General features: G+C 50.9%; 1 long non-coding RNA gene across 1 annotated transcript; it reads right to left on the bottom strand.

The window, feature by feature from the left end:
* Window positions 1–2,725: 2,725 nt before the first annotated feature.
* Window positions 2,726–6,157, bottom strand: LOC116552400. Its single transcript, XR_004269367.1, has 2 exons — window positions 5,646–6,157; window positions 2,726–3,321 (listed from the first exon to the last, which is right to left on the bottom strand). It is a non-coding gene; the product is annotated as an uncharacterized LOC116552400 (long non-coding RNA).
* Between the last annotated feature and the right edge of the window lie 5,028 nt (window positions 6,158–11,185).

Genomic DNA, 11,185 nt, shown 5'->3' with positions numbered 1-11,185 from the left:
CGATTCGCTTCCTAATGCCTCCACATCGAGGAGCCGTGCTCTGCAGCTCTTTGGTACCCGATCTCAAATGGATAGATGCGCCCTTCCGCTGACACGGTGGGTGCCTCCCGGAGTCCAGCGCTCAGAGCGTGGACGCACACCCCAACTCCGGCCAGGGGAGGGCGAAGCCACCTGTCTGTGGGAGGCTGGCGCCCTGAGCAGGTCAGCCGAGTCCTCGCCGGGGGTGGGGTGGGGGAGAGTCCTTCGTGATATTCCCTGGCCTGGCTCCCACCGACGGGACAGGGTCAGGAGGGGCGAACGGCGCGTGGGGCCGGACGGTTTGTTCAGAGGACGTCGTCCGCCCCGCGCCCTCTGGTCTCTTATTCGCCGCGTATTAAGGCGCACGTGGCGTGTGGCCCGTCCCCGCCCTGCACAGCTGTGTGGCCTGGACTAGGCCGGAGCGCCTCACGGGCCGCGCAGGGTCCTCCCCGCCCGCCGGATTCCCCGGCGCCCAGGCTGCCTCCATACGTGGCCCCGGCTTGCCGGGCGTGGGGCTGGCCGCAGTCTCGCTGCGCACCCTCCTCCGGCCTTCGGCAGCCGCGGCGCCGCCCAGTGCCCGGACTCGGAGCCCGGCCGCGCCCCCTGCTGGCCGCTGGGCGGAGGAGCCGCGGGAGGCGGGGCGCGCGGGGCGCGCGGGGCGCGCGGGGCGCGCGGGGCGCGCGGGGCGCGCGGTAGAGATGGGGCTGCCCAGCCCGGGCTCGTCAGCTCCCGCCCCGGGACCCCGCGAGGTCCTGGGCACCCGCGCCTTTGCGGCATGGGTCCCTTTCTGCAGCTCCTCCAGCGGCGCGCTGCGGGCTCCGGGGCAGGGGGCTTTGAGGGGCGCCAGCTCCAGCCGCAAGTGCGCGCCGTGGGGGGCGCAGGGCGCGTGCGCGTGTCCGTGGAAAGCCCGCAAAGAACTCACGTCACAGAAACTTGCGGCGTTTGCCCCCTATATGCGCGCCAGGTGCTCTGTCCATTCCAGGTGGCAGAGGAGAGGGAGGGATCCCCTGGTGAGAGCCACAGGCCTGCGGGGCGCGGGTGTGGGCGCCATCCCCGCCTCCTGCGTCTGCAGCCCTGGGTTCCGAGACTCCCTGAAACTGCTTTGGACCAAGCTGAACATCTCTCTCCCCAAGCTGACCTCTCCTATAGGCTCCGGATGGGGGTAAATGAGGGCAAGGGGGGTGCCGTCACCCCAGAAGGTGAGTCTTCTATGTAGCTCCACAGACAAAAAATCTGAGTTTAATTTTCTGCAATTTATGTTATTTTTTCTAAGTTTTTAGTTTCCTCTTCCAAACGTAGAATTTATATTCATAACACTAAATACGTATGCTTTTAAACTGTGCCCCCTAATAAAAGCACAAGGGAGTCTCTCCTCTGAGGAATTAGACCCCACTGCACAGTCCCCACTCCTGGGGTCACATCGCAGCTAAGAATGTCAGCAGGGAGTGAGGGACTTGCCTTTCCATGGTATCATTGGATGTTGCCTTACACATATACATGTACATCACATATGTCATCTGTGGTGCAGTATGCACATGATACATAATATATTGATTTGAGAATTACTTTGATTCCCCGGGGAGCCACTCCAGGGCAAGGCCTGTATTTAAGGATGTTGCCAGCATCCAGACTGTGTGTGCTGCAGGGGAGGGCTTGGCAGACAGGAGGGGAGGACAGAGGGAAGGAAGGAGGGAGAAAAGGAATGGGGGGGGTGTTTTTCCATGAAGCTGGTTCCCCATGGTTCCCCTTGGTTGGTGAGCCTTGGAGGGCTGTGGCTGGTACCCAAGAACATGCTCAGCTTCCCCTCTCCAGGCCCAATCCTCTCCGAGTTCTCCCTCAAAAGGGAAGAGGAGAAGATAAGCTGGACTTTAATTTTTTCCTTATTATCAAATCTTTAATCCAAACCACTCTGCCCAGCCTTGGCGATGCGAAGGCCGAGGGTGTGGCAACACTGAGTGTCTCTGTTTCCAGGTTGTTGTGAGGACCTGAAAGGTCAAGAGACAAAGTAGTGCAGTGCCCGGCCCTCATGATCAGCAATTTCTGCTTTGGGATGATGAAAAAAAAAAAAAAAAAAAATCCCTGGTTCAATTCCTTCTTGAGGTGCTGAGCTCCTAATATTGTCTTTTCCCCCCAAAGCTGGCACCCAGCCTCCTGTGAGCAAAGCATCACAACTGTCAGCATCACAAACCCTCTTTAGCCCGTGCAGTTGTGCTGGTCCAGAGCCCATCAGCCTGGCCTGCGGGCCGTCCTCCACCTCACCCTGCCCAGCTGCTCAGCATGGCCGTGTCCATCTTCCATCTAATGCTGTGTGCTCCCTGCACCTGGCCCCAGGACACGTGCAATGGGCTGTACTGTGGCCCTCTTTAAATGCATGTGCTAAAGTCCTAACCCCGAGCATCTCAGGATGGAAACTCATGTGGAGGGAGGGGCTTTACCAAGTTAAATCGAGTCATTAGGGTGAGGCATCAGCCCATGTGACCCATGTCCTTATTTTTTTTAAAAAAAGGGAAATGTGGCAACAGACACACACACACACACACACACACACACACACACAGAAACACACAGACACAAGGAGAACACCATGTGACCATGAACATGGCCATGGACGAGACAAGAAGAGAGGCCTGGAACCACTCCTCCCTGCACTGTCCACACCTTGACTTTGGACGTCCCACCTCCAGAACAGAGAGACAATCTGTCTTGGTTCTTTAAGTTTCTAATTTTTGCTGCTTTGTGATGGCAGCCCCAGGAGACCGAAATGATGGAGTAGCAGGCAATGAAAAGGGCAGGCCCACCCCAAGCCAGCTTCCAAGTGAGTCATTTTCTCCCTCCTTTCCTGAGAGGTGGCCACCTTCTCCTGCTGTCCCAGCACACACTGGACACTGTTCCTGAGCACTGGCCAGTCCCCGAAGGGCTTGTGAGAAAAGTTATCCAACCCTGAAATTCACAGGGAAAGCAACCACTTGACGCCCACTTCTCTTGTCCTGAAAGGGCATGCAATTAAGCCAGTTCAATGTGGAATTTCTTAAAAATGTGGATTTTAAGCAGAATGTAAAAAGGAATGATTTCAGAGAGTGCCAAGGAGGTCACTTTTTGCAACTCCTAGGAAATCCAGAAACTTCACTCTAAAGAAGGTTGTTTGGCCAAAGCTTGCCTTGAGTGGTGGAGACAGAACATCACATCCTAGATCAGCGTGTGGTGACTTTGGAGTCATTCACAGGCAGTGCACTCCAGCTCTGCCACTGGGCCAGCTGAGGTGGCGCGCTGCACGGGGCCCATCATGAGCATCAGTTTCCTCACCTGTCAACAGCATGAAAAGTGCCTCTAAGACATTCGCAGGTGTGCAGTGTTAGGGCAGATGAACGTCCTAGTGTAGACTCAGCAGAGTGGGGCAAGGGCTGCGCTTAGTGGGTGCTCCACCCCCTGCTTGCTACCCAGCCCTCCCTCTCCCTCAGACTAGACCCAACCCTCAGACACACGCGTATCTTCTCTCCCAGCTCCCTTTCGCTCAGCCTTGCTCCTCTACTCTCTACCCTTCCTCCTCAGGCAGGGCCTCAGCTTAGCTCCCTTAGGGGCTGTGGCTCTCTTAGGACAAGGCTCTGTCCCTCAGAGCACTGAGCGCCATCTAACGCCGTCCTTTTAGAGACTTTGCGTTCACCGGGTAAGGTGGATTCACCATTGCACCCCAGAGTGCCTGGCGCACAGCAGAGGCTCCTACTTCCTTGCCACCAGCCAGCACCTCAACCAGCCTGGTCAGGCTCCCATCCCGGCTGCCGTGTGGTTGCCCAGCCAGGCCCGGCGGCTGACCTCCAGGCCACACAGGCAAGCACAGCCTTCATCGCATCCATGCAGGAGCCTCCAAGGGCCCCATCCTTTACTATGTAGTAAGTATTTCCTGAACACCTCGTGCTGACCTCGCCGGACACAAGGCACCTGGAAGGCTCCGTGGACAGAACGTGCCTATGGAGCTGGTGCGCCAGTGCCGGGAGACGCCTCAGAAGGTCATCACGCACGGGGGCTTTGGACTGCGAGTTGCAGTGAGTCCCATGAATGAAACCCACAAGTTACCAGATGGAAGGAACCAGAGGAGCCCAGTGTGGACGGGTTCAGCAATGGCCCCTGGAGGAAGCGAAACTTAAACTGAAGCCTGAGCGACTGGAAGTTCGGCAAAGTGATTTTGGGGATGCGAGGGGTGGAGTGAGGGCATGAGATCCTTCCACGCACAGGAACAGCATGTACAAAGTCGCTGGTTCGGAATCAGAAGGCCCCTTCGCGTGGCCGGCTGGGGGCGTGGCACCAGGGAGGGGGCGGGGCCAGCCCGTGGGTGGGGCCATCACTGGCGCTGGGGTCGCGGTGGGGGCTTTGTGGCTACAGCAAGGAGTCTGAGCTTGCTGGGAATGTCCTAATCGCCTCTTCTCCATCAACTTTCCTCTAAAAATTGCTTCACCACGTTTTGGTAGAAAAATTCGGGCTCCAAATCAGGAAACCTGGTTTCCCACTGGGCTGCCCCTAAATGCAGATCTTTAAGTGACCCTGATTTTTTCTTGGGTCAGATGAAAACTCCTTCCCCGAGGCACCTCACAGATCTCGTGTGAACATAAAAGTAAAGGATATGCCTGCACGCCATTGGGAAAGCCACAGTGCCGTCCAAGGAGAGTGGGGGCCAGGCCCACCTCCAGCTCCAGATGCTGTCCTTGTGAGGCAGGAGAGAAACCCCAGCTCCTCCTCGAGCCGACCCCTCTGCTTGCCCCTCAGCTTCTTCATGGAAGACGAGCCAGGCCATGATACCACCAGGGAGCGTGTTTCCATGTTGAACTGAGACACTGAGCCCTTGACAAATGTTGGCTAAGAAAAAAAGGGGGCTCCAAGAGGGGACCTGCGGCTCAGGTAGAAGACGGTGAGCAAGCATTGCCTGGATCAGAGTCCGCTACTCTGGTTACGCAGGTGTCCTTGACCGACGGGGTCAGCCAAGAGCCCTTCCTGGAGTCCTGTGACAAGTGAGGGGAGGGAGGCAAATCAAAGACCCCACACACCTCACACGTGGATGGCCAGAGCACTGGTCCCACCTCCTTCCTTCCAAACTGCAATCCCCACTTTGGGAGGCTGAGGTGGGCAAATCATGAGGTCAGGAGATCCAGACCATCCTGGCCAACATTGTGAAACCCCGTCTCTACTAAAAATACAGAAATTAATCAGGTGTGGTGGTGGGAGCCTGTAATCCTAGTTACTTTGGAGGCTGAGGCAGGAGAACGGTTTGAACCAGGAAGTCAGAGGTTGCAGTGAACTGAAATCTCGCCACTGCACTCCAGCCTGGCGACAGAGCAGGACTCTGTCTTGGAAAAGAAAAAAAAGAAAAAGAAAAAAAATCAGCACAGCAGAGAAGCCTCCTGTGGCAGGGACAAGTAACCAAGGCTCCCCCTGGAAGTCTGGGATCACACAGGACACCAGATGCTGGAGAATTGTTCGCCAACATTCATTCAATAAACACTTACTGAGGGCAACACTGGGAATGGAGACAAACTTCCCCGTCTTCATGGAGCTTGCTTTCAAAAGGGAAGGAGGCAGATAGCAAACAAAACAAATAAGTCAATGTAAGCATGATGCAGAAAAGGAGTGATGCTAACCTCTTGCTTGAGTTTATAAGGAGCAGATGTTGTCCTAAGAATTAATTTCAGCCAGTGAAAGACACCAGGCAAAAAACCTGGTCTTGGACTTTCGGGTGACATTTAAGGACATCGCTGCAGTTTCTGTTTTGATTCTTTGTGCATCTCGCACCAGTGCAGGATTCTGCCAGGATTGTCACCTCTGGAGGTGTCACAGCCAGCACAGCCATGACCAGGGAGGAACTTGGTCGTTGACCAGCTGCTGTAAGTGAAGGTCATCATCCATCTGAGTCACTGGCTTTTTGCCACTACTGCGGACGAAGCCCTGAGCAGCCACCTTCTCTGAACTCAGACTTTCACTTCGCAGGACGTCAGCATGGTGGTGTCAGCAGCTTCATCAAACACGAACACCACCACCTCCCTGGAAACAAATCAGAAGCACATGGAAAGCCGATCTTCCAAGAAGACCCGGCAAATCTAAAAGTACCCATATCCCTGTAGCAGCCTCTTGGCTGAATGCCACTACTCCTTAAACTTGTACCACTTTGAAGAGTGAAAAATTGAACGACCAAGTTCATCCCTGGTCATGGCTGTGCTGGCTGTGACACCTCCAGAGGTGACAATCCTGGCAGAATCCTTCACAGGTTCGAGATGCACAAAGAATCAAAACAAAAACTGCAGCAATGTGCACAGGGATCTGGATAAACAAGGGACCCTCTGCCACTCTGGAACGAAAGAAGCTCCTTATGTACTGATAAGAAATGATCTGCCAGATCTATGATTAAACAAAAACAAATCCTAGGAACAGAACATTCTGAATAGATGTCAATATTTGTGTAACAGGGCTGGGCAACGTAGCTCATGCCTGTAATCCCAGCACTTTGGGAGGCCAATGCAGGCGGATCGCTTGAGGTCAGGAGTTTGAGATCAGGCTCATGGTGAAACCCCATGTCTACTAAAAATACAAAAATTAGCTAGGTGCTGTGGCATGTGCCCGTAATCTTAGTTACTGGGAAGGCTGAGGCAGGAGAATCACTTGAACTTGGGAGGCGGAGGTTGCAGTGAGTCAAGATCATGCCACTGCACTCCAGCCTGGGCAACAGAGCAACAACCCATCTCAAAAAAAATGTTTAACAGTGGAAAATCATAGCTACCTATCTGCACAGAGTACCTGGAAGGATGGACAGGAAAATGCTACTGCTGGCTGCCCATGGAGGATGGGGCTGGGCACGGGAGTGGGAGGGAGCATTTCACCAAGCTGATTCTCTCAAATATTTAACTCAGTGTTTCACTACTCAAAACCTAATTAAGTATCCACACCTGCATCTTCCATTAGCATTTGCCTATGTCAGGCCCATTTCCATTTTGCGAGCTGTTTTGCATTTTCTGTTCACTATGTTTTCCTGCTATTCCTATCATTTTTTCTCCCTTTCTTCCCTTTCCTTAGACTGATGCAATTTTGTGACTTTTTAGTGGTTTGGAGGTATACTTCCTCTTTCTGTCTTTCTAATCATTACTTGACCTTGTGAACAGACGTATTGAAGTGGTGGAGCAGATAAGGAGATATTCAGGTCTGAAGCTGTGCAGTTCTGGCAGCTGAGCCACTCTTGGGGAGCTCCCCCAGCTGAAGAAATTCTTCCTGCCCAAGGTCGCACTTTTCCCCAGGGCAGCTCACACCCCACATCTAACGACTGGTTGATGTTGGAGGTGTGGTGTCAACTCTCACCCCAACTCTGCCAAGCCATCCAGCTCCAGAGCTCCCCATGGGACCCGCTGGGGCCTGTCATGCCTGTGACACAGCCCTGTGTCTCCCTGAGCCCCATCCACCCAACCCTGCTTCCTTCACACGACTTCAGGGAATGATCCAAAGTTCCTGCATGCAAATCTCTAGTGAAGAGTGTTTCCCAGGGAACCTGGCTTCCAAAGATTGACTTGTCATAATATACATAATACAGCATAATATACAAATGGGCAGCGTGATCATGAAAATGTGATCAGTTTTATGAAGAGGCTTATCTTTATGTGGGTTCTGGTCATATCCCATTAGTACACTCTCTGGATCCTCTGCAGTTGTTTAAAATGGGTTAAAATTTTAGAGATCTTTGTTGATATTCACTTGGGGTGGCTGGCAAAATATTAAATATTAGGAAAAGTTATAGATTATAATCTCAAACCTTTTGGAAGGCCAGAAGTTTGAGGCATGCTGAAGGCAGCTGCCTCATTAATAGTAGCATAGGAAAGCAAGACGATCAGAGGCCTTCCCAGTTTAAGTCTGCTTACCCCACATCCCATTGTCTCCACTCGGTTTCTTCATGTAAATTTTGTGCTGGGTGGTCCTCTCAGGGGAAGGTCAAAGGAAAATTACCTGTTAACAGTGTTTACTCTGAGCCCGGGAACCTAAAGCTTTTATCAGTCACAAAACCACTCTCTTAACCATGTTAATTATCCACAAGTGCGTTAACTTAGAACGTCTATTGTAAAGTCTACAGAATAAAAGTGTGGATAAACAGGGAGCTTCCTATGATCGGTTGCATTTCACCAATCATACAAAATGGCCATCCCTAGCCCACTTGTTTCATGTAATGGTGTAAGAATGCATTCATTCATCCGTCCTTGAGTCAGGATCTGCAGGCCAGACTTCTGTAGGTGGTGGTCCACGCCTCACATGTGGAAACTGGAAAATGTCATTTGTTTTAACCAAAATCTGCCTGGAGAAGCATACCACAGATATTTCAATTTTTATTGTAAAAAGTGAAGTCATTCTCTTGACACCAACAACAATCTTATAAATAACCTAATCACCTAATTAGAACATACATTTTCATCAATTCCCAGGTGCTTGGATACTCGTAGTGCAGGGCCAGTGTTTTCTCATTTTTACTAGTTTTTCATTTGGTAGTTTAATGTTTGATACTGAAGCTTGGCATTGAGGATGTGAGAAGTAGGTAGTAGGAATTCGTGTTTGACATTGAAAAGCAGTCTGTTATGTAATTCTGTATTTCCTGCTGCAACCAGTTCCAGGGTGTCCTACCACTGACAGCTCAGCAGAAGGGCACAAGGCACCTCCTCCCCAGACCAGTAAAAGGAAATTAGAACAAGAATATATGAACTGTGATGCTGCTTGGTTCTCAGGGCTTTGATTCCATGACTATGTTAGTCTCTGCTAGTACTGAGGATTTTGCAGTGGCTGAATATGTGAGCAAAGATGACATTTAAGCTCTATATGCTTCACACATCTCATCTTTGGATCCCCCCAGAGAAGTAAATGATTATCAGTAAATGTGCTGTCTTAGCACCTCACACTCCAACCAGCCCCACCTTGAAACACTAGCTACCAGGTACCATTCTCAGTGTACTACACATATTCACTAACTCAGGCCTCAGCACTCCTCATCAGGCAGGTGCTGCCATCTGCCCATTTTATAGATGAGGAAATAAAGGCCCAGAGATGCTAAGAAACTTGCCCAGGGTCATCCAGTTGAGAAGCAAGCAACTGTGGCAGTCATCTGTGGCTTTGTAACAAAGTATCCCAGAATTTAGTGGCCTGAAGCAATATTTAATATCTCACAGCTTCTGTAGGTCAGGGATGCTGGCAGGCTTATTAACTGGGTCTTCTGCTTCAAAGTCTCTGTAAACTAAAATAAACTCCTAAGTCCCCTGCTGTCTGAATGGATTCCTTGTGTTCAAGAGGACCCCAGAAAAACCTTAAAACTAAGCTCCCAGCCATAACGGGATGTGAAGTCAGACATACCTCATTCTACCCCCCCCCCCCCCCTCTTTTGCGGTTTAGACACAACTGACCAGCATTAATGTTAAAACAGAGATCCTAAGACTGGCAAATAGACTCTCTATGGCAGTAAGATACCAGATCATCAACAGAACTCAAGTCCATGCCAGGCAGGGGTTAAGTCACACATCCCTACCCTTTCTTCACACAATCGTAGGTTTTTCTTTTTCTCTAGCAACTAAACAAGCACTGGCCTCGAGATACAAAATATTAAACAATTACAGCTCATCCATCTCGGAGATGTTTACTAGCTGACCCCGTTCCACCAGCCATAACTGCAGCTTTGATTTGAACTTACTTTGTAGTACTACAAAGAGCCCATAGTACAAAGAGATTGATTTCAGTAACTCTCCTGACCATGAACTGGTCCTGGCTGGCTGCACACTTGGATGCCTTCATGTCCTAAAAAGACCTTTTGACATATAGGACCTAACTGTAGTACATTTAAATGTTAAGTCTACATCCCAGAGTGAACATGGGTTGTATGTTACATGAATGTTTGTCCCATGTGTCAGGACCATCATGAATATTTATAGCTCCTCCTGTCACCTGTTGAATTTGTATGTTTAGCCAACCAGTTCAGCATAAAGCTCCTGTCCCAGCTTCTCTTCCTCCCAGGTGCTTGTCTCTGATCTTGGCTGGAGCTGTGCTTCCTGGCTGCAGAATGGCCACCTTGCAGGCTGTAACCCTTTGCAAAAAATAGTCTCCTCTGTTTTCTAATTTTATAAATTATGGTTGATAAGGTTTCGCTGTGCCCCCACTCAAACCTCATCTTGAATTGCAGCTCCTATCATTCCCAAGTGTTGTGGGTGGGACCCAGTGGGAGGTCATTGAATCATGGGGGGCAGGGCTTTCTCATGTAGGTCTCGTGGTCGTGAATAAGTCTCACGTGATCTGATGGTTTTATAAATGGGAGTTCCCCTGAACAAGCTCTCTTGCCTGCCAACATGTACATGACTTTACTCCTCATTCACCTTTCACATTGATTGTGAGGCCTCCCCAGACATGTGGAGCTGTGAGTCAATTAATCTTCTTGCCTTCATAAATTAACAGATTCGGGTATATCTTTATTAGTAGCATGAGAACAGACTAATAGAGTGGTTTTGTATTTTTAAAGTTAACATCTCTCAAGAAGTGGGTTGACTCAAGGCTCAATCAGGGCAGAATCTTGTTTCCAAGCTCACATGGGAAGGGTGCAAGGGAGTTGCTGGACTAAGGGCCTCAGTTCCTTGCTTCTCTAATGCTGCACCTCACTCGCAGGAAGGCAGGTGTGAGGAGTTTACCCAGCAGGCTCAAGGCCACTCTCCCTAAAAAGGCCTGAGTGGCAAGGCTGGCCCTTAGCTGGCGTCTGGGAGCTTGGATTTTGGGAGCATTCCCACCACCCCAACTGATAAGAGTGGTTCACTGTGCCTAAAATGTTTATGCAAACAAGACACTGAATGCCTGCTTTCCCGGTGGGAGTCTGGAATGTTGGAGGTGCCAGACAGGTGCCCACATGACCCTTGTAAACTCTCTTGAGCACTGAGGCTCTAATGAGCTTCCCTAAAAGACAACCCTTTGCATGTGTAGGCACAACTCACTGGGTCAATCAAGTGTGTCCTGTGTGATTCCTCTGGGAAAGGACTCTTGGAAGCCTGCACCTGTTTCTTTTCTAGATGTTACCCCATGTCCCTTTCCCTTTGCTGCAGTTACAAGCCTTTCGTGTAATAAATCATAGCAGAGTAGGAGCGTGTGCTGAGTCCTGGGAGTCCTCACCAAACCCAGGGATGGGTCT

Source organism: Sapajus apella, unplaced genomic scaffold, assembly GCF_009761245.1.
Source record: "Sapajus apella isolate SASKATOON/1434 unplaced genomic scaffold, GSC_monkey_1.0 scaffold11, whole genome shotgun sequence".
NCBI classification, from domain to species: Eukaryota; Metazoa; Chordata; class Mammalia; order Primates; family Cebidae; genus Sapajus; species Sapajus apella.
The sequence above is the reverse complement of the archived record's forward strand: the minus strand, read 5'-3'. Positions and strand labels throughout refer to the sequence as shown.